A 13797-nucleotide genomic window follows, 5' to 3' on the forward strand; every position below is an offset into this window, starting at 1 on the left:
GCCCCTCAGTTCAGGAGGGATATTGAGGTGCTGGAGCGGGTCCAGAGAAGAGCAACAAGACTGGTGAAGGGACTTGAGCACATGACCTATGGTGAGAGGCTGAGGGAGCTGGGGTTGTTCAGCCTGGAGAGGAGGAGGCTTAGAGGTGACCTCATTGCTCTCTATAACTACCTGAAGGGAAGTTATAGTCAGGTGGGAACTGGTCTCTTCTCCCAGGCAGTTAGCAATAGGACAAGGGGACATGGGCTTAAACTCTGCCAGGGGAAGTTTAGGCTGGATATTAGGAAGAAGTTCTTTACGGAAAGAGTGATCAGGCATTGGAATGGCCTGCCTAGGGAGGTGGTGGACTCACCGTCCCTGGAGGTTTTTAAACTGAGATTGGACATGGCTCTTAGTGCCATGATCTAGTAAATGGGCTGAAGTTGGACCAAGGGTTGGACTTGATGATCTCTGAGGTCTTTTCCAACCTAGCCAATTCTGTGTGATTCTGTGATACTCAGGAAGCTGGAAAAAATGTCACAGGGACCTGCAGTGGTACCTCCTTCTCTCCTCCAATGTGATTAAAGGTTTTTGCAGTTTATTGCCGTAAATGCAAAGGAGTATCTATTACAGAAGTTTATGCAGGTCTGCTCCACAGCTCCAGTAGCCAGGACAGCTCTCTCAAAATGTCTCGGCCATCCAGTGCTGGAAACGTGCTCTCTCCCAGGGAAAGTACGGATGGCAACTGATTCTGGCTGGGCAGCATCATCCAGTTCGTGAGGTTTTGCCCAACGTTCAATCTGTTCATATTTAGTCAAGATTCAGCTTAAATTGCTGGCAAATTTTTCTCTCAATGAGACGAGAATTTATGCCAGAAACAGGAATTTTCAAATCCGGAAAGGTCACAAGCGATGACACATCAGAAACAGGCAAGGGAGAGAAGCTGACAAGGACCCCTACACCTCTCCAAGCTCATACACTTAAGACACAAGTCTGTGAGAGTCTAAACACAGACACAAAACCTTTGCAAAAAACAGTGGTTATCCCACGTGTGCACGCTGGAAGCCAGCCTTACAGTACCTGGCTGGGCCAGTGGATAACAAAGAATCACAGAATCATTTTGGTTGGAAAAGACCTTTAAGATCCTCAAGTGCCAGCTGGCAAACCACAATGCCGCCTCTGAGCAACGGGAGGCTCCAAGCCAAGAACTGTGGCCACTGTTTTACTGGAAACATCCCCAAATGTTTTCCAGCTACCGTCGAACGTGCAGCTCCTGGCTCCTATGGAGGTGTCTCTCTGCAACCGCACACCGTGAGAAAACTCTCCGCTGGCAAAATCCGCTGGGGCTGCGAGAGCGGCGGAGCAATTAGCGAGTCAACAATAAGCCAGAAATAGGAGAAAGTTCTCAAAGCGGACAGTATCGGGAATACCAGCACTGCCCGGTATTTACTGAGTGACTCATTCAGAGGAGGATCCATCCATTTAGGCTTAGGGACCGGTACGTGAACAGGTAACAGAAGAGCTTATGAAATCACTGGGAGCTCAGCTCTTCCTGACCTCAGAGAACAAAGCAGCTTTACAGCAACAAAATACCCTCTTTCTTCACCCTGTTGCACAATCTTTCTCCACGGATCAAAGCTGCACTTTTCACAAGATGTGAAAAGAGAAGAAAGGAGAGCAAAAGGAAGAAGAGGTATTTCTGTTCATCCACATCAACAGAAAAGTACAGACTACACCAGAATAAATATTCCCAAGTGAGATTCCCTAATTTTCTAGATTTTTCCTTTGGCAAAAGGGTTGATAGATAACATCTTTACCTTTCAAAACATCCTTCAAGCACACATGAGCAGCATGTGGTTTAACTACAGACTTCTGCAATCATTCAACCAACCACAAAAGCTTTCTAATTACTGAAGATTAATATTCAGATAGTTATTTGTGCAGAATTCATAGGCTGCGCTTAAAATATCCTTCCCTCAAAAAACAACGGAAGATCATTATAAAATTACATAACCATTCAAAGCCTCTTCACATTTAAAGAACACAAAATGTGAAAGAACCTATGGCACTCCAAGATCTACAACCATGTTTTGAATGTTTAGATTGCAAACACAATAGAATAAAAAATTCTCTCTTTTTTTCCCATATACATGGAAAACACTCAACTTACTTAAGGTTCTTGGATCACATCCTGCTTTTCTGGAGAATTAGATTAGTTTCCCGATTATTAGGTAGCAAGCGTGAAATATCAATAGCAAGTTCTTAGTTAAAGTCTTCCAGGAGTTGTCAGTGTTTAAGTGCATATAACAACAGAAACTCAAAATCCAGCCAGTCGTAGCTGTAAGGAACACCCAGGGCAGCACACTTGCAATTAGTGAAAATTCATCAGAAACAGAGCTGCCGGTTCAGGAACATGGAGCCAGTACTGCAAATCACTTTTCTCCAGGACTAATTTTCCATACAAAACCCCATGGCCGCAATGTATATAAATTAAATTAAATTAGATCTGTTTCCAAAACATTCCACAGCTCATCTCAGTGAATCTGAAGAGGACACTTGCAAAACACAGGGAACAAACAAATAGCAGAGAACCTTTTAGAACTTGGTAACACCTTTTAGTCTGCGGTTTCAAGTTTCCAACCTTTTATGCAGAATTGAGTGTATTATACCAGAGACCAAAGAGCACAAATGAGTATGAACAGTATTTCTCTCTCTAGCTACAAATCTTCAAGTAGTAATGTCCCCTGACAGTACATCCCTTCCACAAATATTTAGGAAACTCACATGGATAATGAGAGACAGCTTCAAATCTGCAAAAACACATGAAAACAGAGTTCGGTGTAGGTTGAACTTCTACCTGGCCTTTCTCCTCACACCAAAAAGCGTTTGCACATAAGAGGCCTTTGACTCCAGTGCTGGAGGTTTCGCAACAGTTTCTGCACAGAAATTGACAACCACCTAGACCCATTTTTCATCACTTACACTCCACTATTTGCTTTGAGTTTATAGGTGCTAGGTTGTTCATACCAAAAGAAATAGAAAAATTAATTATCAACAAAGTAACGCTAAGCAGGCGAACCTAGGCGTACATAGGCTCATGGCTTCCTTGTATATGTTACCTGTTAAAGTGTTGGTGAAGTCTAAACCAAGATATTTTAAACCTTAACTGTCTGTCTCAGAAATCCTGGTTTTATTTCAATGTTGAGTGCAGGACTTACGCAACATTCCCCATTTTGATTTCTGTTCTCAAAGGATTTTAAAGCAACACTGTATGGTCACAGCCCTGAGGGGCTGAGTACAAAAATAACATAAAAGATATGACAAACTCTACAAAATAGAATTTTGACTTAATTTCATTCAAGCGTTATGTTCTTTATTTGGGGGAAATTTATTTACCATCTTTGAGAGCACACACTCTCTTCAGCTACTCTGAATGCTGATGATATTATTTGAGGAACAACTGGAACAGAACTTGAAAATGCCTCACCTGATTTTATACATTCACCAAACTAAACAAAAGTTTGTCTTACAAACTTCACTTTCTCATCCTGCAAAGAAAACAGCTCACCAAAAATATCCACGTGCACATTGGTCCACTCTTCCACTAAGCACTCCAGCTTTTCAACACCTTTCAAATTAATTATAATTAATTGGTATGGTGGAAAAATATTACCTACTTCCTACATACTTCTCCAAGTGATAAGATATTTTTATAAGCACAACTGTAGGGGCTGTGCCAACCCAGAAAGGCAGCTGCACACCCGGCTGGAATGAGGACAGATCTATCTTGGGGAAGACTGATGGCCAAGACACTGAGCAGCTCTCTAATCATGTACAAAACCACTCACCTTCAAGACATGTTAGTCTCCAGGAGAAAAGTGTGAATAGGCTCATTTTGGAAGATGTAATGGTCCATCAGTTTTCTGTCGTTCAGTCTCTTTGATTTTCCTCTTGGAAATGGGTACTCTGGAGATAAAAAGAACTTCAATTTAAAATACAGGGCATTCAGATAAAGACACTATGTTACATAAACATTTTTTTCTGCTTTTTGCCAGGCACACTGAAAGGTCACCTGAAAACCAATCTGATGGGTCCCGACACTGAGTTTCTATGTTGTCTTATCTCAAAAAGGCAGTAAGGGCTTCTTTCTTTATCCCTGTGACCCTCACAGCTTAGACATCCACTATCTACATTACAGTAGCATATTGAGAATTAATCCTAAAGATTGGGAGTAGGGAAGTGGCTTATTTGAAGTCATACTGGTGCCAGAACTGAGAACTACACTGTGTTATCAGAAGTCCCTTTTCACCTTGTCTGCTACATTTTACATACTGACATATATTCACTACCCTCAGGTTTATCTCAAAAGCACAAGCACTGAATTTTGCCAAGGTTTCTGTGATAATAAATCAGTTTCCTTAACACCATCAGAGACACTTGGTTTCAACTGTGCAGCACAACCAGGGCACTTTTGAGCCCACCTGGGCTTCTGGGGAGTTTCATGTATGTTTGGAAAATAAGGCTGAAAAGACAAAGCAAAAGCACTGGGGTTGTACATGAGCAAATGCCACTTTGGAAACAAATTCCCTAGGAGGGCCATTTTGCAGCCAAAACAATTAGATCACTAGCAGGAATCATCACAAGTAGATAAATGGCGTGTTACGAGATTAACCAAGGTCATGTTCTCTTGTACCCGGCTTTTTAGAAAGATTCCTCCCCTGAAAATTTAACCCTAGGGCTCCATCCCAATTTAGGAATTCATTGTTCATGTACATCAGTACAAAGCAAATCAAATTACGCTGTAGCCTGTTGAGTGCTGACTGCCCAAGAAAAGGCCACGTGCCTTCGAAGCGAGAGAAATCCGCATTTGGGAGCCGCCTAGACTCTGCAACTGCTGCTGGATGCTCAGAGATAACTGCCAACTCGTTAAAATCCAACATTAAAAGTTTATTAAATATGCAAGCATTAATGGAATCGGACTAGCAGCTACTTAGGCAGATAAAATTTCAACACAGCATGTCCTGCAGTTCCCATTATCAATATTCTGTCCTTTTGGAAGTGACCGTGAAAGAGTCACAACACTACTCAGGGTGGGGAAAACAGCTCTTGCAGATTGCTCAGGTCACACTCTCAAGGTTCCCACCTGCCAGGAAATCTAGGAAATACTTACAGCTCAGTCTACACTACCCATTTTCACTTCCACACTCGATTACTCGAGATGGAGAGTCTCCCCGAGATTTTTGTTTACCCTTTGGCCATACCTGCAGGGCAAGTCCCGCAGCCCTTTGCATGCTCACAGCTACAGAGGTTTTGCATATGTCCCAAACTCATAGTTTTTGTCAACATGCTGCTGGAGTTTGAAAGAACTACAAAAAGAGGAGGAGTAGAGAGTTCCATTGGCACTATAGATTAAAGAACACCAGTCACTTGAAAGCAACACTCCTGTAGCTGCAGGTTATTGTCTGTAGAGCTTTGCTTGGAGCTACTCTTTCACAGCGATGTAAAAAAAAGTGTGAGAGCCCTTCATGCAAACAGTAATCTCGGTACATTTTGCTCCACAAAATGCAGTTTCACTCCTGGATGACTCTGCAAAGCCCCAGTGCTTGGTGAGTCTCTCAACAAACCTCCAGGTTTTTGCAGCAGAGTGACATCAGACTTGGCACTGTTCTTCACTAATACTATCAGCATAATCCGAGCCAGCCTCGGGGGGGAAGGGGGACAAGGAATATCTTTCACCACACAAAGCATAAACAAGCTCCTAAGAATCTCTGATGCACCTCCAAGTGACAGTCTTGTACTGCAGAAGAGCTGGTTGTTTTAAGCGTCAAGAATTACCCAGCCCATGCGATGCAAGGCAAACCTGAAATTAGGGTTTTCTTTCAGTCCTGCAACCGTACGGGCCTCCCGCAAAGGGCAGAAGACCAAGGGTGCCTTGGCCAGGAAGGAATCAACAAAATCACCCGTCCGTCATCTGATGCAACACGAGGCATCACGTGTTGCAAAACCTTGAGTAGCAGCCAGTTTAGGGTCAGACATACAACAGCCTGGGCTTAGATTTAGATTTTTCAAAAAAGAACTGATAGCTCCTGTTGGAAATGCAGGCAAAGAGATTGACTTCAAGGCAAATCTAGTTTCTGAAGGGGGCACTGACCAAACCTCACACTCAGAATCTGGGGAACGATCTTTGCTGCTTGTTCAGAACCCCAGAAGAGCAGCCAGCTCACCAGCAAGGAGGAGCTGGTCCCAACATCAACCGTTCCCTGACAAAGCAAAGGAAAACCCATACAAATCACTCCATCTCTTAGGGACATCATGATGACTCTTTCTGTTGCAGCTTGTACATTCTGGCCCTAGATACAGTGGGAAAATGACTCTGCAAGCATTCCCTATAGGTCTGAGCACCAGGAGGCTCCTATATGGACATCTCCCAGTGGACTGCCCACCCAGTCAGCTTACTGAGTTCCTCAACTCGACTGCACTAAACAGCACCCATTGACAGTTTCGATTATCTCTCCTCAGAGAGCTCTTGCCCCCAGAAATGGGCAATTGAACACAAAAATAATACTTGTAGCTTGCAAGCAGTACCTTTGTTCAATCCTCTGCCCATCAGGCTGCAGGAGGAGTCTCTAATCACAAGAACGCATGAAATCAGCCCCACTATTTCCTCCCTTTGCAGACAGGCAAGTACATCGAAACTACAGGACATTGTACCTTGAGGAATGCAAACAAGCCATTAAAATACCATTCTGTTTGTAAGTGAACCAGGAAGGTTAAAGTCCTGTGTCAGCTGCATTGCAGACTAACCTTCACATAGGAAGATAAGAGGAGAAAGAAGTCCTCCCAGCAACCCTACAACTAAAGCAACTTTTAAATATTCTCACTCCCAAAGGAGCGTCCTAATGCCACTGAGCAACACCACAAACTCTACCATTCAGGTTGGTATAAGGAAAACGGGCAGACAACAAATGATGCTAAGGAAAACTCAGAAACCTGCTACCTGCTGAAGTCCATGGCATCACCAACATGAGACTCCAGCACTATGTTTTCTCCATCTCCACCATCATTCGGGTGCTTGGCTGATCCAAAGCCAGCAGCAGCATCGACCTTTCTCTATGAGTTTTAAGGCAAATCTGTTGAGCTGAGACAGGAGCAGCCACAACTCACAAGTCTGTCAAACGTGGACAAGGTGTTTCCCGGCATTGATAACAAACCAAAGGAGTAAAATGAATGTTTTCTCAGCAGCTTGCTGCTCAATGACCTTGCTAACACCCCTCTGCAGAAGCCAGGATCCTCTCTGACAGAACCACCACCAAGAGCTGATCTAGCAGAGTGACACCAAAGCTGACACTGCTATGCTGCCCTGTGCTCGGCTCCAGGGTTCGAAGGGCTGACCACCTTCTCCCCGAGGGAACTCCAAAAATAGCAGACACTAACCCAACAGAGCCTACGCCTGAATTAACCACGGGCAGAGGTCTCTGTCCACAGCTCACACCACAGCAATACTCGGCAGATGGATGCAAGGAGAAATGTAGGGCATACATACAGAGAAAAAGAGATATCCAGACTTCAAAGATATGATAGATCCCATTTTCGAAGTCAGGAAATGAATACCCATTAAAATAACCTGCAACTGCTGGGGTGCAGCTCAACAAGAGCCAGCTGGGCTAAGGGAAAAAACACACCTCACTGACAAGTTAAAAAGTTGGGTTTTTTTCCCCACTGAATTGCCTGACGAATCATTAAAGTCTTTGTGATGTAACTATTCAGACTTATACAAAGAACACTCGTAATTAGCTCTCAAATTAATCCTCTGACCACCATCTGGAGCTCAGCCTAATTCTTGACCTCAGTCACACCAAACACCCGTGCATCTTTGAAACACACCTGAGGATTAATCACATCACAACATTAAATTCACAAAGGGGAAAAAGTTCAGAGGAATGCTAAAAATCTGAACCACCTTTTACAGGGCAGCTCTATAAATCCACATTCCAGAGAGCAAGCAAGGAGCAATTCATGCCCATCGCATTTAGGGGAATGGTTTCAAAACGAATAAGTAAAAAGGCAGGATTTATCAACCCAGTCCTACATGTAAAAGAAAACATTTCCTTCATCAAAACCTCGGTCTATAGTAAACGAAGTTGACACATGACATACTCAACCTTCTTCCAGTAACACAGGAGAATAATCACCCCGGAGCTAGAATCCAACAGCACACCAGACTTACCAAAGAAATAAAACAACTTATTCACCCACGTATAAACAGCTCAAAGTATCTAACTATTAAAGGACACAGAAATCCCTTCACCTAAAGCACCACATATGACTGGCTCCTTTTCTTGCTAACAACCTCCTGATTAGCTTGAAACTCTTTTTTCCCCACTGGCAGATAAGAAAGTCTAAGATGCCTCCCACCTACAAATCCTCTTAGCTAGAAGAAAATGAGTTTTCTTCAATATATGGCTCTGTGTTGCGCACTGAGCTCCCCATGGCAAAGCATTCAAAAAATGACACACATCACATCACTGAGGAACAAAATCCGTCTTGTCAGTTCCAGAGGAATTCTTCTATTTTCAGTGCAGTTCAGCAACCAGACTTCAGACCTTTGTATGAAAGGCCACAGGAGCAGGCTGAAAATACTGAAAAAGCCACGCTTGGTTCATACTTGAAAGTGAATCTTTGCAAGGAGAAATGTTTATTTTTTCAAGGGATCATGCGTATATAAAACACAAAGAGTCTTCTGTTCTGGGAGGAATGGTCCCAGAGACGAGATCTCCTGACAGCTGGCCTGCTGGCACGCAGAATTTCTCCCAGCTAAAGGTATGTTTAAATAAGAACAAGAGCGGAAAGGACCACCGGGCTTGACACTAATGATGAGAGCCCAAATTCTAGTTGTTTCGCAATCCACAGAGACAGAGGACTGTCACCACCCCCAGGTACAAACATAATTACCGGCTCACATCACACTGCAGAGACCACCAACATTGGCACAAGTGTATTAAGGGAAGATTTATGCTTATTTGGCTAAAGACTACACTGCAAAACACACTTTGTTTTTCTTTTTTTAGATCCTTATTTCACGCTTTTCTTTAAATTGCATTTTAGTTATTTTTTCTCTTCTACAGAGACAAGAAAGAGATAGAGGAATTAAATCTATGTTTAATTGGTTACAAGAACCACCAAGCTGAGCCTCCTCCGCGATCATCAGCCGATTCTGTGCACAGCTCAACTGGCTTCGACTTAGTAGGGGGTCATTTTAAGTTGTCATTATCTTTGCCACAATACCTTTCTCCTGGTTGCAGCTTCAGCAAGAGTTACACAAGACAAAGTCCTATACAGCAAGTCAATATTTAACTTAAGCGCTGTACTGTTGAGACCCGCCTATAGAGTATTTGATATAGTCACTTATTAAATCTTACACTATCTTTTCTAACAAAGAGTAATAAAGGGCAACTTGTCTACTTTATGAGGAGTTGTAAAGATAAATTCTACAAGAACAGCAGTTAGAATCAGCTTTAGTAATTTTGATAAGGGTCTAAAAGAACATATTTCCATTAAAGGATCTACACAATATGCTGTGTACAACACAGAACAGGTTCAAAACTGGGGCAGGAGCCACAGCCCGAAAACACAACATTTAAAACTAAACCCCACCAAGTTCTGGAAATTCAGCGCTTTTTCATGAAGTAGTATTTTAACAATGCAATTAAGCCATTAAAGTATGTCACAAAGGCTTATCTAAAACTCTTAGACATTACAAGGAGAAGCATTCATTCTCCACTAAATATCTGAATAAAATCCATGAGCTGCTGTACTAACATAGACTTTAAAATAATACAATAAACAAAAGACTGATTATTTGTCTTCGGGCTGATTGTTCTTAGTCTTAGTGAAGCTATAACAACTAAACCATTTATATCCCAAAAAAGTTCTTTGCATGCCTCTAGTGTAAACTTTTTCTACTAGTCTCATCTTTTACCATCTTTTTGGACAGAGAACTTTCAAATATCAGAAACAGCTGTTAAAATACAGACCAAAACTGAGCAACTGAGAAATTTCTTGTTTGCTACATCTCTTTCCATTCTTTATCCACTTGTTTTCATGTCTAAATGAAATTTCTTTATTTATTGTTAGTCCCATATTTACATTTAGCAAAAACTGCTTTTGTTCTCTAAAACATAACATCTCTTTTAGCAATGGAGTTATTGGTGATAATCACCAGAGGTAAATTTCTAAAAGTCCCCAGTTCTACATTTCTAACACTGCACATGTAACAGTTTGGTCACCACTCAAAAGTAAACTTTTCCAGGAAGCAAAATAAAAATGTTTCTACTGTGAAAGAGTGGAGGGGGGCGCTGAGAATATCAGCCACATAATGAAATAAGGAGACAGACACTTTTGCACAGTTTTCATCTAAGAAAATGCAAAAACAAAACAAGAACAAGCACAACCACTAGGCCAGCTCACCTGTCCAGGGAAGCGCAGCCTCAGGGAACACTTTCACAAGCAGCTTCGCTGATTTTGATCCATGGCGCTGCCTCACGGGTGGATCTGCCTCTCCCTGTTAAATACACCAGCATCGGCACAGACACACCGTCAGCTCCATCCCGTCACCTTCTGTTTGGTGCTAACTGCTGGTTGCTTGGGCGGATGAATTCGGCTGAGCACACGACACTTACACCTGCACAATGAAAATGGACAATCAGAGGGCTGGGAAAGAGGCACATGGGGCCACCCTCTTCAGCAGTAACATCATCCTAAACCCGCTCTCCTAAAATTCCACGCTTACTTATACATATGGTTACCATGAAAACATAAGCTTTCACACCCCAAGTGCCTGCCTGGAGCAATCTCACCAGGAATCAAATCCACCTCAGAGTGAATGCAGAAAGCATTTATCCTTATTTTTTCACTCTACTTTGAGAATAAGTTAAGACCCATCTATCTCTGAACTGGTAAAACTAGAGCATAAAAGAAAAACTGCAAAGGAAGCCACAGCAAGGTCTCAGTAGTTTCCAAAAGCAAAACTCCCACAAAGCTCAAACGAGAAAAGGAGCTGACAGGTTCCTATCCGTTTTCTCAATGGGTTTTATTTTCATTGTACTATGCATGCGAGTGTTATATCCATCTCTATCGAAATTAATACACTCTCCTTTATTTTACTGAGTAGGGCACAAAACCACAGACGCCTGCGCTGATTTTTTCGGTCTGCAAACACACCCCGGCGGGTTTTGCTCGGACAGGACCACGACAGACAGCACAGGCATCATCTGTGGATTCTGTCTGGAGATTCACTTAAACGCCTCCCGGCAAGAGGGGTAAATACCCTGAGACTGCTCATCTGCCTCAAAACAGGCATTACCAACACCTGGCTTCGTCACAGCGCTGAGAAACAGCCACACAGAATCCAAACTTTTTTTTTTTTTTTTTATTTCAAATATGCAAAGCTCCTTTTTTAAAGAAGGCAAGCTCCGCGCCCCAAAACAGGAGCAGTCAAACCCTGGCAAAGGAGAAGAGACCCCGGGGAGCGGCGGGAAGCGCTCGCCGACGCGACGGCTCGGAGCCCCGGGCGCTCAAAGCACCGGCAGCCACCCCGGGGGACAGGCGCCCGACAGCCGCTCACCCCCGCCGACCCTCCCGCTGAGAAACAAGGGGGAGCCCCAGCCCCGCGTTACCTGGGCACCGCGTCCGCCCGCCGGCAGCACCGCCCCGCTCGGCTCCGGCCGCGCCTCTGCCCCGTCACGTCCGGGCCGCGCTCCGCCCGCCGTGCGCAGGCGCGCTGGGCAGCGCTGAGGGGAAAGGCGGGAGGTGGCCGGTTGTGAGGCGGGCGAACCACAAGGCGCTTTTCTGATCGTCTGAGGTGTCTCCTGTTCTCGAAGACTCGGTGATATCGGCCCAAATAGTCGCGTCATTTTTCAGCCAGTCCTCTCAGGAGATTAGGATGCGGCCTGCGTGGCCAAAGTGGAGACTGACATGCCAAACTTTGGCAGATGGGTTTAACATCGTTCTGCACAGAGAGGAGACCCATGAGCGCTACATCAACAAATCGGCCAGCAATCTGGAACAGAGGGCAGAAACATGGACTGGTTACATATATATTTTTAATCGCTGTTGACAATTTTACTGTCTCCTTCAAAAAAATCCCAGAATGTCAGGGACTGGAAGGGACCTGTAAAGCTTATCCAGTGCAATCCCCCCATGGAGCAGGAACACCCAGCTGAGGTTCCACAGGAAGGTGTCCAGGCGGGTTTGAATGTCTGCAGAGAAGGAGACTCCACAACCTCCCTGGGCAGCCTGGGCCAGGCTCTGGCACCCTCACCAGGAACAAGTTGCTTCTCATATTTAAATTGGAACCTCCTGTGTTCCAGTTTGCACCCATTGCCCCTTGTCCTGTCACTGGTTGTCACCGAGAAGAGCCTGGCTCCATCCTCCTGACACTCACCCTTTCCATATTGATCACCATGAATGAGGTCACCCCTCAGTCTCCTCCAAGCTCAAGAGCCCCAGCTCCCTCAGCCTTTTCTCATAAGGGAGATGCTCTCTACAGTGGCTTGTGTTGCTTTTATTCATTATATGAACATTCACACCATATCTCACTCTCTGTATAAATTGCCTGGCGTTCTTCATGTCTGATTGCTCAAGCTATTCCAGCGTTTTGGACTCTCGTGGTGACACTAAAACAGCACAATAGCACCTTTAACCACGTGTCAAGTCTGCAAATAAGGGGCCTGTAACCTTGTCCTTTAGCGTTTTTCTGTGATGCTTCCATGTCTTCTGTAGTATTTTTATTTGCTCATAAGGACAACTACATTCCTTCAGCTCTAAGGGAACATGATACTTCAAACGTTATAAAGTTTTTGTAAACTTCTGAATTTCCATTCACGCCTCTATTTTCTGCCAGGCAGTTTTACACTGGAATACAGAACAGAGTAAAATATAAAGGAAAATAGGAAGCTTAATGTCTGTATTACCATTTATGGGGATGATAGCAAGCATCCTTTGTTTGCTGGCTTCACAGGTTTTTTTCATTTCCATGGCCCTGTAGAGTCACTGAGCTTTTTTTGCCTGAGAAGTGTTTTCTTCTGTGTTTATTCATGTTCAGAAGGGTCCTGTTTTGTCACAACTATAGCCATTACCTTATTAAAGTACAAGTAAAATAGACCTGTAAATTATAAACAGAAAGTTCAACTCAGAGTGATCTTTGGTTTCATTCTGATTAATAAAAACACAGCTGACCAGTTAGCCCTCCAAGGCACAGTTTACAGCATTTTTATAAACTCCCAAAACACAGTGTTTTACAAGCAAATTGCAGAGTATTAGCCCTGGGTTCATTTTGTCTTTTTTTACATTACTTAAAAAATGACAGAAGAACTGTAGTGATCCACAACAGCAATAACAATCAGGGCAGCAGGTGCTATGAGTGAAGACTATGTATTCATACAGATCTTTCCGCTCACATAAATCAACTTCTAAAATTATCTGTACCTGTTCTAGACCAGGGGAAAGCACTGCAGCCATTCTGCCCTGTGGCTGACTTTCAAAGGTCAAGAGATATAAAAGAAAGACTATTGAGATGTGAAATCACAGTTAACTTACCACAGCAAGCTAATCAGGATAAATTAGATTACCACATCCCATAGATTAAACCAACACCCCACAAGGAAACACACTCAAACCTGGGCGAAGCATGGGTGGTTGCTGGTGGTTTTTTTCCGGCGTTACTGTGGGATTCGCCCTGGTCTGGGGGTTGGCTCTGGCGTGTCTGTCACCCAGCGCTGTGAGCAGATGCTCCTCAAGTGTCCTCCTCGTGTTTTCTGC

The 13797-nt window shown here is 43.7% G+C and overlaps 1 protein-coding gene across 1 annotated transcript in view; it reads right to left on the minus strand.

Moving 5' to 3' along the window:
• The window catches only part of MAP3K13 (mitogen-activated protein kinase kinase kinase 13), a 69343-nt gene extending 57580 nt beyond the window's left edge, over nucleotides 1-11763 (minus strand). The window contains exons 1-3 of the mRNA XM_065844743.2: nucleotides 11655-11763; nucleotides 10447-10660; nucleotides 3828-3945 (exon numbers count right to left, since the gene is read on the minus strand). The gene's annotated coding sequence lies outside the window, so the exon portion shown is untranslated. The remainder of the gene's footprint in view (nucleotides 1-3827; nucleotides 3946-10446; nucleotides 10661-11654) is intronic.
• Between the last annotated feature and the right edge of the window lie 2034 nt (nucleotides 11764-13797).

This window comes from Patagioenas fasciata, chromosome 9, assembly GCF_037038585.1.
Source record: "Patagioenas fasciata isolate bPatFas1 chromosome 9, bPatFas1.hap1, whole genome shotgun sequence".
Taxonomy (NCBI): Eukaryota; Metazoa; Chordata; class Aves; order Columbiformes; family Columbidae; genus Patagioenas; species Patagioenas fasciata.